This window comes from Ascaphus truei, chromosome 15 (genome assembly GCF_040206685.1).
Source record: "Ascaphus truei isolate aAscTru1 chromosome 15, aAscTru1.hap1, whole genome shotgun sequence".
Lineage (NCBI taxonomy): Eukaryota > Metazoa > Chordata > Amphibia > Anura > Ascaphidae > Ascaphus > Ascaphus truei.
In genome coordinates this window covers 36,830,021-36,851,185 of record NC_134497.1, presented here as the reverse complement: position 1 = coordinate 36,851,185, position 21,165 = coordinate 36,830,021, and the positions used below count along the sequence as shown (strand labels likewise).

Here is a 21,165-nt window from a genome sequence, read left to right as displayed (position 1 = left end):
AGATACTAGCTTCTGGCTCCCAATCTCTATAGTGGTTTGCCGGGACAAAGGTAGAGGGGGGGGGGAAAGGGGAGAGGGGAGTGAGGGCAGGGGTAGGGAATGGGGACAGGGAGGGGGGAGTGGCAGGTGGGGGTGAGGGGGGAGTGAAGGGGGGTGCGGCAAAAAAGGGGTGGGGGCCTTGATTATGGAAAACATCCTAGAACAGGGTCCCTTGAGACTTTTAGGCACATCAACCGTGATAACTTTTTGCAAACATGGAGTGCAGGACCATACTCGAAAACCTGATATTGCCCACCCCCCACCAGGACCCCCGCAAAAGCTCCCATCCGCATTCTAACATTGATTGTCTATGTAGGGAGTCCTGTTCTCCTCTAATATGAGATAAATCAAAAGGGTGTGAGCGGGGAGGGGGGCAGGGACCGAGGCGACTACCCGGGAGAAACAGCAGGCCCCCAAGGTTCTTGTTCTGTGGATTATGTGCCCTCAAGGAGAAGGTGGGTGAGTAACAGACCTGGTAGCTGAGGATCGTTGCCGGAGTCTCCGGCGCTGATGTCCCTCCTTCCGTGGAGCTTTGGGAATGCGTCGTCTTAGGGCTCCTCTGTTCGCACGGGTGGCTAAAGGGACAGCCCCCTCAGCCACCCCTTCAGAGACGGCATCCAGTGCCTCTCGTCCCCGGCACCCCCCTCGACTAAAGACAGGGGTAAGAGCTCCCTATCAGGCGTGCCCCCACCCCTCAGAGGCGCCACACAACCGGCGCTCACGCTGATGGCATCATCTCCCCGGATCCCCTCCCCCCTCGTCAGAGCGGCCTCCAGAGCCACGGCGGCGAAAAGGTAGGGTGGGGAGAGAGCCAGAGGAGCTCGCGACATTGAGGGCTAGTCGGGTGTGGCACCAGCGGGAGGCCCTCTCCTCTTTAGCCGGAGGGGAAACGAGGAGCCGATCAAGAGGGAAGCTCTCGTGAGACTCTCAGGGCCAGCTGGCCCTGGGCTGTGGAGGTGGTGTCTGGGTGTTTCTCATGGCTTCGACCTTTCAGGAGTCACCGGGAGCAGACCAGGCCAGGCCAAGAGAAGCAGCTGGGGGGCGCCGGTGTTCAGTCGATGATACTCGGAAAGCTTCTGCCGCTGCTTCTTTCATTCTTCTTTCTCTGGGAGCTGCTACGGGTCCGCAGCTCTGGGCACTCTCTGAGAGACGATTCTCTCAGATGCTCTTTGTTGGGGCGCTGTATGGCGGGAACTCGGCTCCTCCTCTCCCTCTCTCTGGTTTTCTAGCCCTGGGAGGCCTAGAGATTTTAGAAATGCGGGGGCGTCTTCTGGCCTGGAGATTGTTCTGAACCTGCCGTTCTTTTGGACGATCAATTTACATGGAAATCTCCATCTATAGCGGATCTTATGGTTGTTTAAAATTCTGATGGGAGGTTTCATGTTGCGTTCTGGAGAGATCATTGAAGACTTGCAGGGCTTCATTTTGGAAGTTGATTTCTCCTCTCTCTCTGCACTCATACATCAATTTTTCTTTTATGGAGTATGAGTGCATCCTTATGATGACGTCTCTCCTCCTTCTAGGATCCTCGGAGCGGGGACCCAGTGCTCTGTGGGCGCGATCCATCTCTAGGTCTCTGGGTTCAAGATCTGGAATCAAAGAGGAGAACAAGTCTTTCAGGTAAGTTTTTAGGTTTTCAATCTTTATTTCTTAAGGGATGTTGCGGATCCGAATATTTTGGCGGCGATCTCTATTTTCTTGATCCTCGATAGCATCCTTCAGGGAATTGACTTCATATCCCAGGCGACATATCTCTTCTTCCGCAGCTGTTTGAGAGAGGGACACCTCCTCTAGCTTTGTTTTCACTTTGTCTGTGCGCCCTGCTAGGTCTTTTATTTCCTTTTTGACCCCTGTGATAGCTGTTTGCAGGTCTTTTTGGAAATTGTGCCTCATCTTTATTGAGAACTAGCTGATATACCCGGCGTTGCCCGGGCGTGGAAGGGCAGGGGGCATGGAGTGGAAGGTGGGGGGGCAAAGGGCAGGGAGGGGGGGGCAAAGGGCAGGGGGGACAAAGGGCAGGGAGGGGGGAGGGCAAAGGGCAGGGAGGGGGGGCAAAGGGCAGGGAGGGGGGGACTCAATCCCACACACACACACACAATCCCCCCCCACACACACACTCCCCCCCCCACACACACACACACAATCCCCCCCCACACAATCCCCCCTCACACACACACAATCACACAATCCCCACACTCAATCCCCCCCACACACACACACACACACACTCAATACCCCCACCCCCCACACACACACTCAATCCCCCCCCACCCCCTCCCACACACTCAATACCCCCACACACACACTCAATCACCCCCCCCCACCACCACCAACACACACACACTTAATCAGTCCACAATTTCACCTGGGGGGGCGACATGCTCCGATCCCCCAACCCCCCATGCTGCTGAAAACGGGAAGCAGACAGGAATAGAAGGAGGGCTTGTCTGTGTGCAGAGAGAAGCCCCGCCCCCTCTGCAAGACACAGACATAGAAGCAGCAGCACGGATCTTCTGGCCCCGACCCCTCTGCAAGACACAGACATAGAAGCAGCAGCATGGAGTGCCCCTGCACAGCTCTGGCCGCCCCCAGGTTTCCCTGCAAGCTGCTCGCGCCCCCCCTACATAATCGTGCCCCACATGTATGTAACACCCCCCCCCCGTGTGTGTGTGTGTGTGGTTTTTTTTTTGGCCCGTCACCCCGCCTCAGGCCAATGAGAGGTGTGCGGGGGCGGGCGGCCCAAGGGACCAATGAGATTTCGCCTAGGGACACCGGACATCCAGACAGGCATACAGTGCTTTCACTAATATAGTATAAGATTGGTCAAATAGGTTCTCAAGGTAGGTTTTTGTAGCTTCAACCGATTCTCCCCTATCCCACAGTCCCTCCTCGGCACCGCATGTGTTTGCCTCAGTCCCCTGAGAGCTCTCTTCGGCGCCATCTTGGGGAGTCAGGGCTTCAGCTCCTTGGCTTGACGATTTTTGAATTGACTCGCAGAACTTAGCAATGTCCTGGTTCCCTGTTTTTTTTTTTTGTTTGTTTGCCATCTTGAGGCTTTTACCTAGTCGACTCCCCAAAAAGGTGTTTGTTTTGGTGGTTTTTATTGCTGATTTTGGGTGCTTTTAGGCAGGGAGTCTCGGGAGCTCTTCCCTCAAGCTACCATGACGGCTGACATCACTGGAAGTCTCTAGCTAAGAGCATTTTTAATTCTCGCAAACTCGAAATCCAACTCAAATTAGTATCTTGGAGAAGGGACTGTCATTTGATCCCACTAGCAGGCCCAACCTCTTTGATCTGTTCAAAGACCTGCACAGATTTACAAGTAAGGTTACTTTAAAATGGCATTTTCTTAAAAACAAGAGTAATGAAGCTCTCCCAATCTATGATGCAGGCTTTAACCAAAGAGATAAGATTGGATTATTAGAAGAGTCTGGTGAACAAGACATACAAGATATCAATGCTATAGAGATGGAACTTGGAATAAACACAAGACATAGTTTAAAACCTAAATCATCTTTTTATCCTCCACAGTCCAAAAGGCACAATATTGAAGTATTCCATCAATTGGTTTTTAAGGATTTAAAAAAAAAATGTGAAACAAAGACAGAAAATCCCCCTAATCTAACACTGTTGTCAGGATTTAAAGGGAGCGTAATTATCCGGATAACCTCAGAAAAGAAAGGGACAAATATAGTGTATTACTGTCGTACAATCTTGATAGAATAGAAGTCTTGGCTCTTACAGAATGCCTACTTACAGTGTAGTCAGATAATATGTGTGGAGAGAGATAATCTCTGGATAACTGGATCAGGATGTTGTGTTGACAACAGATCTCCGGGAAACAGGAAAAAGGAAAAGACCACTTGTGCAGACCAATAAAAATGTATCTTAAAATTAAGTAGAACAATATATGTAACCACATTGTGTACATATACTGCACCGACACACTTTATTCGAGCAAATACCCGGTATGTACCTGGCAGATACCTGGAATGCGCCGCTCCTCACCTCTGACAAGCCCCGTTGTGTTTGCCTTCCCAGCCTGGGTTCATGCCTGGCTGACGGGCGGCTAATCTGTTAAATGATAATGATTAGGATTTAATAGGCTGCAATGCTTCGCGTGTCTACCAGATGGCATAAATTCATGAATTGTAATGCAGTATATATATATACTGTGCAGTATTGCAGCCAGCAGGAATAAAATGCTTCAATCCCTGCCTGAAAAATAACTCAATGTACTCGGGCAGAAAACAGTCACAAACCTCAATACACCCGGGTATACCCGAATTCGTGGGACTAGCCAAGCTCGAATAAAGTGTGTCGCCAGTGTATAATGGACACACAAATGGTGTTAAGCGCCCGAGGATGTCTTGCGCCGCTTCCCGGTCTAAAGGATCTCTCCCGATGCTGGTTTGTGGTTCTCTCTCAATGAAGAGCAAAAGAAGAGAGATCCAGGGCAACTTCGGATTTTGTAAGAAAAAACAATTTATTTCAGTCCATAAACACGACGTTTCATCCCTCCTAGGGGACTTTTTCAAGTGACTGGCTTGCATTGACTACTACACAGCCCAGTATATATAAGGAAAGAAACCCATGTGAAAACAATTACACCTATAGCTAATTACCCCCCAATTGTCCCGTGATGTAGCACATCCTGGTTCCAATGTGTCGCGCTGACGTCATCAGGTGGTTCCATGCGTGTTGACGTCATCCGCAGGTCCTTCTGCGTGATACGCTTCATCTGCCTGAACAGGCTTAGGATTCCATCGACGTGCTTCCTCTGCTCCTCCTCTGTGCTCTTGTCATCCCTCATCACGAAGTCTCGCGAGATTACGGAACTTGTGATGATGTCATTGGGGGGTGTGATAGTTTTTCTCCTTTGCTGGGGATGCCAATTCATAACTCTGTGGTCAAAGTCCTAATTATAGAAAACGGTCTACCTAGTCCGAATACAACTTTAATATATCACATAGCTAAAAAACGTAAAAACTTATAAACAGTACATGAGCGCAAACAATCTAAGTCCTATACATTAGGGCTTATGAGTTCCTCCGAAGTCCAAAAATGGAGAGAAAGAGAGAGGGGAGAAAACAATGGATCAATAAAAACTGATAAGCCCTAATGTATAGGACTTAGAATGTTTGCGCGCATTTATATACGCAGATCCAAAACTGTCTCCCTCTCCATGATCCGCAAGGGCGGACGTGACGTATGTCCGACCGGAAGTGACACGGAAGTGGAGAACCACAAACCAGCGTGGGGAGAGATTCTAAAGACCGGGAAGCGGCGTGTACCATCACCTCCACGTTGCAAGACGTCCTCAAGCTCCCAACACCATTCATATGTCCATTATATATGTACACAATGTGAATACATATATTGTTCTACTTAATTTTAAGATACATTTTTATTGGTCTGCACACTTCGTCTTTTCCTGTTTCCCTGAGATCTGTTATCAAAACTACATCCTGATCCAGTCATCCAGAGATTATATTTTTCCGCACATATTACCTGACTACACTGTAGGTAGGCATTCTGTAAGAGCCAAGACTTCTATTCTATCAAGATTGTACTACAGTAGTACACTATATATGTCCCTTTCTGTTCTGGGGTTATCCAGATAATTATGCTCCCTTTGATTCCTGGACAACTCTGCATTCTTAAGGGAACCCAAACCATTCCCATCAGAGGTTGAGATAATATCCACTACCTTACACCTGTTTCATTTGTTATATTAGATACCCACTATTTTGAGCACTGAAATTGTTTTGATTTTCACATTGTTTAGTGAGCACAACTGGTGTTTCACAATATTTATATAAGTGTGTTTAAGCGCTGTCCGAATCACCGGGGTGCCTAATCTAACACTAACAGAGAAAAAAGCCTTGGAAGAATTGATAAATGACTATAATTTGGTTATACGACAGGCCGATAAAGGTGGAGGAATTGTGCAAGAATAAAACAGATTACCTCAAGGAAGCCATGAGGCCTTGGGGGATACTGTCTCCTACCTAGAGCTTAACTCTGACCTCATCTTCAAATATCAAGAGTCTTAACTCCTCAAAGATGGTCTAGATAGAAATATTTTAAACAAATCTGAATTTGTATTTTTATATATTCCTCACCCAAGAACACCGATCTTCTATTATGTGCCTAAAATACACAAGTGCCTCATAAACCCACCAGGAAGACCAATAGTCTCGGGTATTGATTCTATTACATTGAATCTATCAGAATTTCTCGATTCATTCTTACAGAATCATGGCAAAAATTTGAAATCAAATCTGAGAGACACCGGGCATCTTTTAGAGCTGATGCAAAAATGTCCATGGTCAGAAGATCTCATCTGTGTCACGTGTGACGCATCGGCCCTATATACATGCATAGAGCATGAGAAACGGATGGAAGCATTAAGACATTTTCTAGAAAAAGACCTCCTTATGTGCCCAGACCAGACCTGTTTTATTATAAAGTGTATCAAATTTATTTTAACCCACAATTATTTAAATTTTGAAGGAAAATGTTATCAACAACTATGTGGGACGGCAATGGGCATGAAATTTGCTCCCAGTTTTGCGAATTTGTTTATGGGATACTGGGAGGAACAGAATATCTGGAAGAATAACCCATTTTTAGAGAAAATGTTATTCTATAGGAGATTTATAGATGATCTTATTTTTATCTGGAAGGGAGGTGAGGAACTTTTAAAGAATGTTACTTATTTTTAAATACAAATGAGAGGAATTTACTGTAAAGTTCAGGCGAAATATGATGCAAACTCCATCGATTACCTAGATTTAATCCTGTTCAAAGAGGAAGGAAACATCAACACCAAAACACACTTTAAAACAGTTGATGCAAACAGCTATTTACACTCCAAAAGCAATCACCCCAAACGATGAAAAACAAACATTCCGTATGGACAATTTTCACGGTTATGGAGAAATTGCACTAAAGACTATGCTGCTCAAAATCAGTCACTATTATTGAAGAGAAAATTTGAAGAGAAAAGGTATAGAAGAGAGGAAGTGGAGGAATCATTCATTAAAGTCTGTAATTAAACAGAAACAGTCTTATTAATAGTAATAAATGAGGTGTTGATCAAGGAGAGAGAGGATAGAAAATAAGTGTCTATTTACAACAAAATATTATAAGTCCCCAAAAATATTGAAAAAATTATAAAAATGCACTGGGGAATATTATTGAATATTATTGAACAACCAAATTCTTAAAGAGGAATTAGAGAACAGACCATCTATTATTTTTTTAAATGCTAGATCTTTGAAAAACATAATTGCATCAAGTGTATAACATAAAAAGAAAACCAGTGCAGCTACCACACAAAATACTGGGGATTCCTGGTTACAGATGCGTCCAATAGGTTGCTACAAATGTGGAGGCAACAAATGTGTCACGTGTAAACACATTAAGAATAAAGAAACTGAATTCAAATCCAGAGTCACAGAAGAATCATTTAAATTAAAACATTTTATTAAAAGTAACACTACCTACGTGGTATATCTTCTAACTTGTCCCTGTGGGCTTCAGTATATAGGGTGCACGAAAAGGATGCTTAGAGAAAGGTTCCTCGAGCATAGACGAAACATTGCTAAAGGATTTATGGGACATGGCGTATCCAGGCACTTTGCTCTTAAACACAACCAAAGACCAGAAGGACAGAACCTGGTAGGGATTGAGAACATCAATATGGGTGCCGCAAGAGGTGATAGATTCCAGAGATCTAGGCAAAGAGAATCATACTGGATCTTCAAATTGCAGACAATGCAGCCAGGCGCCTCAATGAGGAATTGGACTTGTTAGCATTCCAGTAGAAAAATACATAGTCTGAATAGTTTTTAGTAGGCATAAGAGACATTTCTAGACCATACATCTCCAACTAAGAATGTAACTTAGAATAAATACACTGTGATGTCTGTGTAGCACACAACAAATATATAGACTTGTATTTATCCTTTATTTATTTTAGCATATAGTGACACTAGGGACTAGGTTACAATAGGCCAGTGATGGGTTTCTGTCAAATGCAAAAATAATATACAAGTGGCATAGAATGTATGAACCCAAACACAGACATCATTAACTTTAACTAAAGTGAATGCACACAAATTAGAAAAATCACTAATTTTGAGGACATATTTATATACATATTTTAGCAAAAGGAAAAAGCACCCTTTTTAATATCTATATCAATGTGAACAAATAACACTATGGAGTGTACATATGAGTATATATGGGCATATAAGTACACACAGAGGAAGACACCTGAGAAGCTTCAGGAGTATTTGGAAATACTGATGATAATAAATATAAGTAGCATAGCCCATTGCATTGTTTTTTAGATCTAGTGGATAAATGCATAAGTATCATTCACTACATTAAGATTAAATACACATGTTTTTAAATGTTTTTTATATTGTTCTATTAATAAAACTATATTATTTTATTGTTTATTTATATGTATAACATGCATAATATTCATTGTACAAAGATGAACATAACCACAACAGGTAAACACCAGTAGTCCTGCGGCATACACACCAGAATGGAGGAGGTTAATCACTATTCCAAACAGGTAAATAGACTACCAAATACATGGTTTAGTGACTATTATAACTATTCCTATAGATACATGTCAGTCTTATGGTCAGAACAGATGGTGTGGACAGAGTAGGTTTTGGTTAGATCAGTAATGAGATCTGTAGGCAGACTGGTGTCTGGAAGCGGACACAAAAGTATAGTGAATTTGCAACAGGATCTGGTCCACAGAGCAAAAAGCCCCAAGTGCGATAACAAACGGTGGGGGTTAACTCCAGCAGCATGGATGAGTGAAAATCCAGAAAGTAGGTGTAAATGTCCCTCTACTACTGTGGGAGAAATCCAATATGACTGATTCATGATTAACACATGACGTGCGCCCGTCAGCTGGAACCACAGAGATAGAATGAGAGAAGGTTATAGCAGACCTGATGTATTGAAATCTGTATATGCATACGGTATTAACCCCTGGAGTACCTTATTCAGTAGGTATTTCCCACAGAAGTCCAGCATTAAGGTGGAATCCCATGCGTCTCAAGGTGTGAGTCTGCTTACTGCATTTTAGCTGGAATTATTTATTTATTTATTTATAAAATATTTTACCAGGAAGTAATACATTGAGAGTTATTTCTCATTTTCAAGTATGTCCTGGGCACAGAGTTAAGACAAATAATACATGTTTACAAATACAGTTACATAAATGAGCAGGGTATACATTATATACAAGACATTGCGTGCACAGTTAAAGAAAATATATATTATGGGCGTATGAAACAGTTACAGACCAGATTAAAATGTGTGACAGCCTTAGATTTGAAAGAACTTAAACTGGTGGTGGATGTGAGAGTCTCTGGTAGGTTGTTTCAGTTTTGGGGTGCACGGTAAGAGAAGGAGGAGCGGCCGGATACTTTGTTGAGCCTTGGGACCATGAACAGTTTTTTGGAGTCTGATCTCAGGTGATAGGTGCTGCATGTGGGAGGGGTGAGGAGCTTGTTCAGGTAGCTGGGTAGCTTGCCCATAAAGAATTTGAAGGCAAGACAGGAAAGGTGAACTTTGCGCCTAGACTCGAGTGATGACCAATCTAGTTCTTTGAGCATTTCGCAGTGATGTGTGTTATAGTTTGCATTGAGAACAAAACGACAAATTGAATTGTAGAGGGTGTCAAGTTTGCTAAAGTGGGTTTGAGGTGCCGAGCCATATACTATGTCTCCATAGTCAATAATTGGCATTAGCATCTGCTGTGCGATACGTTTTCTGACCAGGAGACTTAGGGAGGATTTGTTCCTGTAAAGTACACCTAGTTTGGCATAGGTCTTGGTTGTCAGGGTATCAATGTGCATCCCGAATGTTAAGTGGGAGTCAAACCATATGTCCAGGTATTTAAAACTAGTAACAGGAGTTAGCGTGGTGTTAGTGTTGGTCCTAATCTGGAGCTCAGTCGCTGGAAGCTTGAAAAATGTAGTCCCAAATACCATTAATTAATTTAATTAATTAATTAAATACCATGAATTAACTTCTCCAATCCTTGCAAGAGAGATGCTCTGTGAAGAGAAGCCTCAAACTCTGCACTTTCTCCCACCAGGACTCTCAAAGCAGCTGATCCTCAAAACAGCTGATCCACTAGTGGAGACTTGATGACACCCTATGCGTTTTGTCAGCTATGATGCTGACTTCATCAGGAGATGCCTTCTGTGTGTAATACTAGCATATTTGTAGCAAGCAAGTTGCCATTCGATTGATTGGTTGGCTTGTAAAAGGGAAGGTAAGTGATGTATACTCACAACCAACTTGTCTGTCTGTTCCGATGGTGTGCGTCTGTTCCGATAGAAGTAATGGATAAGAACAAAGTAGGGTAGGAGCACTGCAAAAAAAAGCTGGACTGGATGCGGGTAAAAATTTAACTATTTAATAGGCATGATGCCAAAAAACGAGCATACAAGTGAGTCCTCTAACATGTTTCGTGCCTCTACGGCACTTTATCAAAGTGCTGTATTAAATAGTTACATTTTTACCCGCCTCCAGTCCAGCTTTTTTTGCAGTACTCCTACCCTACTTTGTTCTAATCCATAAATATGCGTTCCACTGACTGCATTACACAGTGATTTAGTGAACCCTCGAGCCAAATCTTCACCTATTTGATCCCAGTAGAATGGATCGATCGACAACTTTGCTAGTAATAATAATAATTGTTTGTTTTTGTATAGTGCTGCTAGTTTTACATAGCACTTTACAGACATTTTTGCAGACACAGTCCCTGCCCCATAGAGCCCACAATCTATGTTTTTGGTGCCTGAGGCACAGGGAGATAAAGTGACTCACCAGGTTCCACTGCTTCAAACTCAATGCCAGAGTCCGTGTCTTTACTCACTAAGCCGCTCCTTCTCTCAGGCTGCGCTTATAGTCCTTGCTACGGCGGCCTGACATCATTCGTTGCCATTGTAGCAGCAATTTTTTTGCTTATAGTATGAGACAGCGACCGGGGTGTGTGGCCGTGTGAGCGATTCATCCTCATTAGCTGAACCGCTCACATGGCCGCTGACATCACGCTGCTGTTGCTGAAAAATCAATTTTCATTCACTTCCAGCGATCGTTTCTACTATAGGCACACGCGACGGATTCAATACATTTGTTTTGAGGCGGCGCCGTCGTTGTAACCGGAACTATAAGCGCAGCCTTACTTGTCAGTGTTTGGGGAACATTTTTTTTTTTTTTTAAAGCAGCATAGACTGCTGCTTTATATCCAACCTAGCGGCGGGAAAACATGAAATCTCTTGGAGTACATGACTTCCTTGAAATCGATGAAATCACCATTTAACCCTTTGGGTGCCCTTTTGATGTAGCTGCGATGTCACTGCATCTGGCCTCATGATGTAATAGCTACGTCATAGTAATCCTGCTGGTTTTCCAGGGGGAGATGTCATTCTGTGCTCCTGTGCAGGGTAGGACGGATCTATCACTACGTGGGATAGAAGGGAGGGGGTCTCCCCATCCGTTCTGTCATCAATGAGGGAGCGATCACGTGACCCCTCTGTCACTCAAAGGGTTAAAATAACCGATTTACTTATTTGTGTATTGTGAAAAAAATCCTGTTCTGTATTTCTCTTGTTCTGTATTTGACACGGATTGGCTCAAGATCGGAAAGGGCACACGCCAAGGATGCATCCTGTCATCAGTTGCTTTCCAGGTGTAGATGAGGTAGATAGAAAACAAAGCACTACTTCACTAGTGCATGGTAAATAAAAGGTTAAATAAAGTGCATGCCCATAAAAACTTGTTTATTGGTTCCAAATATAAAACAGCTACATGGAGGACCCCCTCTTTGGTTGCTGTCACCTACACTACTTGACCTAGTTTACTGGGCAGCTAATGCCAAATCTATATTGCCTTCCTAGACAATTACTCTATGTGACCATTACCATCACTTATTGTCTTTCCATATCCCTGCAAAACCTCCCAAAACTACTGAAGAAACAGAAATATTCATTTAATTTATCCCCCAAACAGCTTGACAAATTATTTCCCCAATACCCCTCCTCAAGAGAATAGTTACCCGTCTCACATGGTTTTTCTTACTGTGTTTCTGTCACGCTGTGCTCACCGCAAATGAGGCGGGACCACGGTGCTGAGGTGGGAATGGATATTACGCCACTCACAGCCACGAGGGCACACCTTGAATGTAGATTAATCTGGATATCCTTGCCGGGGTAGGAGAGGTTCCGATAGTAGATGGTACTGTTAGCCAAGACTGGGGTTAGAGAGGGGGACGTAGTCGTATTACCATAAACCAAGGTCAAGTGCGGAGAGAGCGGGGTGGTCGTATTGCTGTAGCCAAAGTCTGGAATGGAGAGAGCGGGGTAGTCGTATTGCCGTAGCCAAGGTCGGGTGCCAGAGATTCGGAGTAGTCGAGGAGGAAGCCGGTTCGGTACACAGGATCAGGACTGCAAAACAAGACAGGACTAGGGAGGCAGAGAGTGATGAGAACAGCAACAGGTTCTATGCTCAGCCAAAGTGCCAGTGGCACAGCTGAGCATAAGTAGGTGAGACAGTCCAATGGCAGAACAGCAGCGTGGAGATGTGTGCAGAGGTGAGGCTGCGATAGCAGGCAGGGAAGCAGGTTCAGGTGAGCTCACTTGGGTGGAGCTTGAGAGAGAAGAGATGCATGCGTCCTTGTGCGCCTGCGTGCGTAATTTGAGCGGCCTGCCGTCCTTGAGATGACATGCCTTTAAGAGGCTGGGGTGGGTGCATGTGTGCGTGCGCCTGAGCTGTGACGGGCGCCGGGTGAGCCGGCAGGACCTGTGGAGGTAGGAACGGGACCGGAGCAAGTGTCACAGTGGACGAGCGGGGAGCGTGCCGAGGGCGGTGTGGCTCCCCGGACCTTACAGTTTCTATTGCTGTTTGTGTTCTGTATCCCCCTTTCTCCCACCCCTTTTATTTGCCTCCCAGGTACTGATCTGCAGGTGGTTATTTTTCCTTATCCACTTTGCCTCCTCTGTTTACCAAACACTAGATTCACTAAAGTGCAATAGCCTCAATTGCACTTTAACAGCCACTCAAGTAAATGGCAATGAGCATGTGATCACAGCACTTCTCTGCACCTCTCCCCTCACTCCTGTCTTCTCCTCACAGCCTTGTTCAGCACGAGTGCTGCCCATATGTAGCCTTACACGGCCTGAGGGCTGAGGAGACAATAGGAAAAAGTATGGAAGTAAGGCTGTGTTTAAAGTGGCGTAGTGCTTGCTGATGCGCGCTGAGGCGCGCTTAGCATATATTCAGAGACCCATTATATGTTATGGTGCCATTCTGAGTGAAAACTTCCGCTTGCTTGCTCACGCTTGCTGAACCTCGCTCAGCTTCCAGCTACAGGCAAATCTGTGTTTCTGTGCTTTCTGGAGAGGAAGTGTGGTCACGTGACCGCACAGCCTCCAATCAGAGCGCAGCACAGAAATTATCTTACATCCGAGAGCGGCCATTGTTCCCTGTGTGCTGTGCTGTGTGTATTGTATTGTATGTCTTTATTTATATAGCGCCAAAAGTGTACTCAGCGCCTCACAAATAATACAGTACAGGGAATTATAATTATACAATAAGTGCAGCAAAATCAGACAATAGAAAAGAAAATTCCTGCCCCGAAGAGCTTACAATCTAAGAGGTTAAATGGGAAACTTACAGAGACAGCAGGGGAAGGAGTAAGTGCTGTAGATGGCAGTGCTTGGTCACAATGGGTGGTAGGAGTGACTGAGTGTGGGACACTAGCCATGAGGGCAGGCTATTGGGATGCTTGATGTGTGGGGTAAAATTTAAGGAAGGTCAGTGTTAAATGAAAAGGTAAACACCATTTACAGGGGAAGAGGTGGGAGGGAGGCATGAGTGAGATCAGGTGTGTATGTCTGGCTTCAGGCTTAGGCCTCAGGCATGGTCAGCGCTTAGGCGCTGATCCGTGCTGAGGCGCGCTGCTGCTCGGCACTGAGCTCCTGCAGCCGCAATGAGAGTGACTTTAGCAGGGGATCGCGCATGCTTCCGCACGCCTACGGAAGCGTGTGTCTTAACAAATGTTAAGATCCAGAGCTCTCCGGACCGCAGGGCCGGTCACGTGAGCGGTTTGCCCAATGAGGGCAAACCAGCTCCGTGATGTCACTGGCCTGCCCCCAGACACGCCCACGGATGGCGCACGCTCTAAGGCCGCTTTCCCTGAGCCTCAGCGCGCCTCCGTATGGGCGAAGTGTCTATGCCCGAGGCCTAAGGGAAGATCCCCAGCAGCAGGAAGGAGTAGATAGAGGGTGTGAATAGAGGATTTGTGTGGTTGTTTTTTATTGAGGGGTACAGAAGTTGTTGGGAGAGAGGTGTATAAATAATGGTGCAGTGGGGAGTGGGGATGTTGTAGAGAACAGAAATGCTCACAAAGGAGTGAGGAAACGGTAAACAGAAAAATAAATAGGGAGGGCATAGTGAGATGCAGGAGGAGAGAGTTCCAAGGTACTGGAGGATAAAAGTGTTCAAATAAATCACAGATGTTAAAAGTTAATGTCTCACAGTGGCAAAGTTGTAATGCAGAGTCCAGATCTTCCTCCAATCTTCACCTCCAAAATTAACTCTTGTAGACACTTTTGATGTACACTTATGATGTGACGCTTTTGATGTTACACAGCCTTATGGCTAAACAGCCATGCTACAGTGACTTAAGTACCCTATTCACATGCATTTGACTAACACTTAAGGGAGGGGTTTGTCTAATCAACTCAGACTTACAAAATAGTTAATTAGATTATCATTTCTCTCTCAATTGATAGGAATCAGCTAACAAACATACCCCAAAAGCCAATTAAATCTTAATTTCTCTGGTTAGTAGAATGCAGCTCAATGACACATACCCCAAAAGCCAATTAAATCTTAATGTCTCTGGTTGGCAGAATGCAGCTCAATGACACATACCCCAAAAGCCAATTAAATCTTAATTTCTCTGGTTGTGTGTGCAGTGTATGCAGTGAGTGTGTGCTGTGAGAGTGCTGTGAGTGTGTGCAGTGTGTGCTGTGTGCTGTGTGTGTACAGTGTGCTGTGTGTGTCCAGTGTACTGTATGCAGTGAGTGTGTGCTGTGAGAGTGCTGTCTGCTGGTGCTGTGTGTGTAGTGAGTGTGTGCAGTGTGCTGTGTGTGTGCAGTGTATGCAGTGTACAATTTTTTTTTGTTATTATTATGTTTTTTTAATTCGGGGTCCATACATATATATATCCATGGATATAGTGGATATATATTAAATTATATATATATATATATATATATATATATATATATATATATATATATATATATATATTTTATATATCCTATATATATCATACATATATATATACACATACATACATATCATACATACATACCCATAACACAGATCCCTGTCCCGCCCCACCTCCGCCCAACAAGCCCCGCCTACCAGAGCACACGCTCTGTCTGATGGGCAAGAACATGAAAAGCAGCCGCTTGGTAAGCGAGAGGTGAGCATCAGCAAGCATCAGCGCTGGAGAGAACAGGCACTCTCCACTGTAAACACAGCCTATGGCCTCGGCCAAGGTTCCTGCTGGCGTGCGGAGGCGCGCTGAGGCTCAGGGAAAGCGGGTGCTTTCCCTGGCCTTAGACAGCGTGCCGTCCGGGGGCGTGTCGGCGGGCAGGCCAGTGACGTCACGGAGCTGGTTCGCCCTCATTGGGCGAACCGCTCACGTGACCGGACCTGTGCTCCGGCAAGCGCTTGATTTTAAAATTTACCTAAGACCTACGCTTCCGCGCGCTTGCTGAAGCGTAGGCAAGCCCCTACTTAAGCCGCTCTCATTGCGGCTGTAGGGGCTCACAGGTAAGTACAAGCGCGCCTCAGTTACGCGCTGACCATGCCCGAGGCCTAAGGCCGAGTCCATAGAAGGACAGGCCGTGCTGAGGCGTGCGGACGCTCAGCGCTGAGCCCCTGCATCCTCAATGAGGATGCCTTGAGAGGGGGCTCGTGCGAGCGTCCGCAGGCGTGCTCAGGCTTTGGAGTTTTCAGCCGAGCGCCAAGCTGTTTTTCAGCGCGCTGTCGGCTGAAAACCTCCAATGAGAGCGGGGCTGCATCAACGTCACGGCGCCGTGACGTCGGCGCCGTGATGTCGACATCAGTGCGTCGCGGGCGATTGGCCCAGCGACGTCACTGCCCCGCCTCCCTCAGTCTCCCCCCACCTCCGATCGCGGACGCTGGCTCGCCTGTACGTGCATGGAATCGCACAGCTTCTGCAGGCGAGCGTCAGCGCGGTGCAGCACGGCTCCCCCCCCTCTATGGCCCGGGCCTAAGACTTCATGTGCGCGCTCACCTTTTTATTCTCCTGCTTTAATAGTCTGATGCCCTCTGTAGACGGACGTTCACAGAGGTACACAATTGGAGACTTTTTATAAGCTGAAATTATAATAGGCTTTATTGTGCCTTTTTCTTTTCATCAGGAAATCATCCAAACACAGGGGGGGGGGCGAACTTCTATTCACTTGGGAGTATCTCTAGTGAAAATACCATGCAATTAATTCACAACTCCCTAAGGCAAGCATGTCTCGCAGCCCCAAAACGTATAGCATGAAATAAGCAGATATAAGCAGTCTCTTAATTATGAAAGTCTTATCTGTTTCTTGCTGTAGAGTAAGCTTCTCTGCTCTCCTGGAACCGCACCCGTGCGTGCACAGAAAATATCAGCATCCAGGTTTCGAAGTCTTATTTGGTGTCTTGCGATCAGCTATGCTGGGCAGAGCTCAAGACCGGTCAGCTCCAGAGATGTGTGTTCTCTTGGTCAGTCTCTCCTAGGAGTCTCAAGAACACTGCTCTGTCTCTCCAAAGGTCAGCTCTCATTCAGAGCTAAGGAGTTACTTCCTGTCTCAACAGACAGGCTTTTGTAAGCAATCTAGATCAGGCAGGTGGTGTTTATTAATTGACTACCAGCAGTTAACCACCACACTGCTAGATTAAAGGCACATTACTTGAACAGGGATTACTCCCCTATTACATACCTCCCCTATTTGTGGTAAGCTCGGGCTTGCCACGGCCAAAGCCCATCCTTCCACTCTCATTCTATATATCTCAGTGACTTGAATGAGAGTGGATGGAGGAAGAGAACCCTCAGTCCTGTTGGGATTGGAGCCCTTTCTCCAGTTTATTCGTGTCTCCTCCTGAAGGTGTTTGAGATCAGCACCCCTCAGTCGCTCGAGGAGGACTTTCTCCAAGTATAGTCTTTTTTTCTACGTGCGCGGTCATGAGATTTCCCTTGCGTCGGGTGCTCGTCTTATTGTAGGCATACAGTATGGCAGCAGTTGCAGAGCATTTAAAAACCGCCCTTTGAGTTTTTCGCTCTTGAAGCTGTCGCTCTGCCCTTTTCCCTCTCAATGGGGTTGCTAGTTCAGCCCCTTTAAGATTAAGTTGCAATTCCACACCCACTTCCAGAGAATGTCCCATCTTTTCAGCTTCATCAGCTAAGGATTCTTCTTTTGCTAGTGCTTGTTTAGGTTGGTCAAATTTTGCAACCTTGTCTTTCAGATGAGCGGTATTCCCAGCTCTCACTGTACCCTTGTCTTCATGGGTTTTTGAGGCTGTGGGATACTGACGCTTAGTCAGGGTCAATACTTGTCCTTGTAGGACTGTAATCTCATCCGCGAGAGATCCCTGTTTTTTGAGTGCGTCTTGCAAGTCTCTTCTCGGGGAATTTATCTGCATGCTTTGCTTTCTATGAGCTTGCCTCCACATTTTTATTGCATTGTGAAGCACTATGAACTTCTTTGCTTGGGCCACAGTTACTTGTTTCAGTTTCTGGACCTTCTTGTGCTCCCTTTTGTGCTGCGTCACCTGGGTTCTAAGCTTGGCTTTTAGCGTTGCTTTGGTGATGCTCAGGGTAGCCTTCAGTCTCTCATGCTGCTTTGCGGGGACATACTGGGTCATCAGACATTCCAGCAGCACTTGAATTTCTTTAACAGCCTGCAGATTGTCATCCTGCAGAGTTCGCTGCTTCTCCTCTGCCTTCTTGAGGTGCGTACGCAGACCTTGCAGTTGGTTCTGCAGTCGGTGCTCTGCTTCAAACTTTTCCTTGACTTCTTCTGTCAACTGAAAATGTTCTTCTTTCAGTTTTAAGTTCTCTCTTTTTAATCTTGAATTTTCTCCTTTTTCAGTATCTGTATTCTTCAGGGCTTCTTTGCAGTCCTCCTTCCATTTACGCACATCTGCTTTGAAAATGACAATCTCCTGGCGTGAGACTTCCTTCTCTAGGTTGAGGGTCTGAAGCTCCTTCTGAGAGACTTTGAGATCTGTACCAAGATTACCAATAGTTTCTTTAGCAATGTCCAGCTCCTCAGTGAGACTCTGTAGTTCCTTTCTGGAAACTTCCAGGTCTTTGCAGCAGCTGTTGGTCTCATGATGTGAGGCCTCAAGTGCTCTGCGGAGTGTCTGAACCTCTTTCTGAGATACGTCCACTTCTATCCGGACACTGTTGACCTCCTGTTGTGAGGCATTCAGCTCTATACGAAGAGTGTGAACCTCTTGCTGGAAGATTGTCATCTGCTTCAGTGCCTCCTCATACTTCCGCTTTAGCGTAGCCACCATTTTATCAGATTGGCTCTGCTTTTCATGCATGGCGGAAATAGTAGCCTTTGCAGTATCTAGCTCAGTCTTGAGATCGTCCAATTCTGTCCTGGCTAAAGAGTAAATTGTGAGCACTTCTTTTTGTAGCCTCACATTATTTTTCTGTAGCTCTGTGTTATCTGCTCTCTCAAGTTTCAATTGTTCTCGAAGTAGATCACAGTCACGCCTGGCAATTTTCAGGGCGTCTTCAGGGCTGGTCAAGGGATCGTCACTCACTGGTTCCGGCTCTGCTTCCCTGGGATGACTGGTTGAGGGTTCCTCACTGTTGGCACCGGACAGACACTTCTTTGGGGTACACGACTTCTGCCTTGGGCCCTCTGGATATTCGGTTAACCGCGGGACGAATTCTCCATTTTCTCTAGGCTGCAGGGCAACTCGGTCACCCTTTTCCTCCACAGAATCTGCGGACGTGTCTGTTCCTTCCACGGTAAGTGAAAAACCGCTTTTCTTTTTCTTTTTTCGCCTTTTTGATTTGGATGACACCGTCCCTTCAGGGATATTGGGGTCTCCATCTTCATTTGAAATTTTAGCAGCGTCACTGGATCCACCCGGCTTTTCTTGCAACTCTAATAGCTGACGGAAATATTCGGTGATCCACTGCTCCTGCTCTTTCTCCTGCTGATCATATTCGTCATCAAAGGGAGCGGTCTTTTCTGTTCGTGCCGAGTTCAGGCACCCCCACCATTCTTGGGGTGTTTTGTGGGTGTGACTCGGTTCGGGTTCCCCGTAAGAGATGTCTTCCTCTTTATTGGACTGGAAGGGCCACTCTTCCGTGGGGTAGGGTTCATTACAGGAACGCTGCATCTTGTCCTCCATTTTTAGGCTATCAAGTGTAATTTTCTTCCTGACCTCAGGAGGCGCTATTGCAGCTGTTTTTGTGGTAGTCCTACAGGTGGGCATATTTTGTTTGTAGAGGTCGTAGCTCTCACAGGCATCTCTGTAGAATTTTTCTTTCTTGGATAAGTTTTACCATATCAGCAGTCCTGTGCATGCATTTTCTCTCATCAGGTATACAAGATGTGCAGTTGCTAGGTTAAAAAGTCTATTTGCTTTACACCATTTACTTGCTAGGTGTAAACTCTCATTAGGTATGCTGAATGTGTAGTTGCTAGGAAAAAAAAACTTCTGTTTGCTTTACACCATTTACTTGTTAGGTGCAATCTCTCCACTTCAGCAACAGAATTTGGTTTTCTGCCTGAGTTCAGTAATTTTCAGTTTCATCTTTGGGTATTATGGCATTCAAACTTCACACTTTGGGTGTCTGTTTTTGCTCCCAAGATATATATATAGGCAGACTTTTTTACTTGCAGAAAAAAAAACATTCTTTGCAGTGGACTATTTCTTTCATTCCCGGCAGGGTGACTCAACATTCAGCAATTGGTTTTGAAAAACCTTTTACACAGTTCAGAAATCACTTTTTCCCCTATAGGGCAATTTTACACTCAGCATTTGTTTGCTAAAAATTCCCCTGCTTCAGCCCAGTCTTGTATCAATTTTCACACTTTTCTACATATACTCCATTCACAGCTGGTAGCCCTGTGCGGTGTGGCAACCTTTATTTTCAAAATCCGTACCACTCGTGGGTCACCATCTGTATTCACTGCTTCAGCGAAACTTTTGAAAACAACAAACACCTATCCCTTTTTAAAGGCTGACTCAAATCTTGAACCCTGACTATGGCAGGAAGGCAAAACCCCTATTTCAATGACCATATTTCACTTTGTGATAGACAAAATAAGATTTAGCTACTTCAACAGTCTCTCTCCTCTAGGGATTGGGGCAAAGAGTCCATCTGTGGTTTTGTAAGTTTCAGTGCAGTGTGGTTTCAGTGGTGTGTATCCCTTTAACTCTGATCTCTGCTGCATGAGGTTTTTTTTCTTCTTTTCTCAGACTGTTTGTAGGCAAAAAGTATAACCAAAAATTTCACATAAAAATCTCCGGTCCTTTTTAAATTCAAAGACACCTCTTGTCCCACCTCGGACACCATATGTAGACGGACGTTCACAGAGGTACACAATTGGAGACTTTATAAGGTGAAATTATAATAGGCTTTATTGTGCCTTTTTGTTTTCATCAGGAAATCATCCAAACACAGGGGGGGGGGGGGGAACAAAGCTTCTATTCACTTGGGAGTATCTCTCTAGTGAAAATACCATGCAATTAATTCACAACTCCCTAAGGCAAGCATGTCTCGCAGCCCCAAAACGTATAGCATGAAATAAGCAGATATAAGCAGTCTCTTAATTATGAAAGTCTTATCTGTCTCTTGCTGTAGAGTAAGCATCTCTGCTCTCCTGGAACCGCACCCGTGCGTGCACAGAAAATATCAGCATCCAGGTTTCGAAGTCTTATTTGGTGTCTTGCGATCAGCTATGCTGGCAGAGCTCAAGACCGGTCTGCTCCAGAGATGTGTGTTCTCTTGGTCAGTCTCTCCTGGGAGTC

The 21,165-nt window shown here is 45.4% G+C and overlaps 2 protein-coding genes across 2 annotated transcripts in view; one reads left to right on the top strand and one right to left on the bottom strand.

Annotated features, from left to right (window-relative positions):
- LOC142466814 (uncharacterized) overlaps nucleotides 1–21,165 on the bottom strand; it is a 361,963-nt gene that overhangs the window by 131,024 nt on the left and 209,774 nt on the right. The window lies entirely within an intron of this gene.
- Nucleotides 1–21,165, top strand: part of LOC142466829 (uncharacterized) — a 61,521-nt gene that overhangs the window by 26,722 nt on the left and 13,634 nt on the right. The window contains exons 2-3 of the mRNA XM_075572320.1: nucleotides 1,563–1,659; nucleotides 10,178–10,357. The gene's annotated coding sequence lies outside the window, so the exon portion shown is untranslated. The remainder of the gene's footprint in view (nucleotides 1–1,562; nucleotides 1,660–10,177; nucleotides 10,358–21,165) is intronic.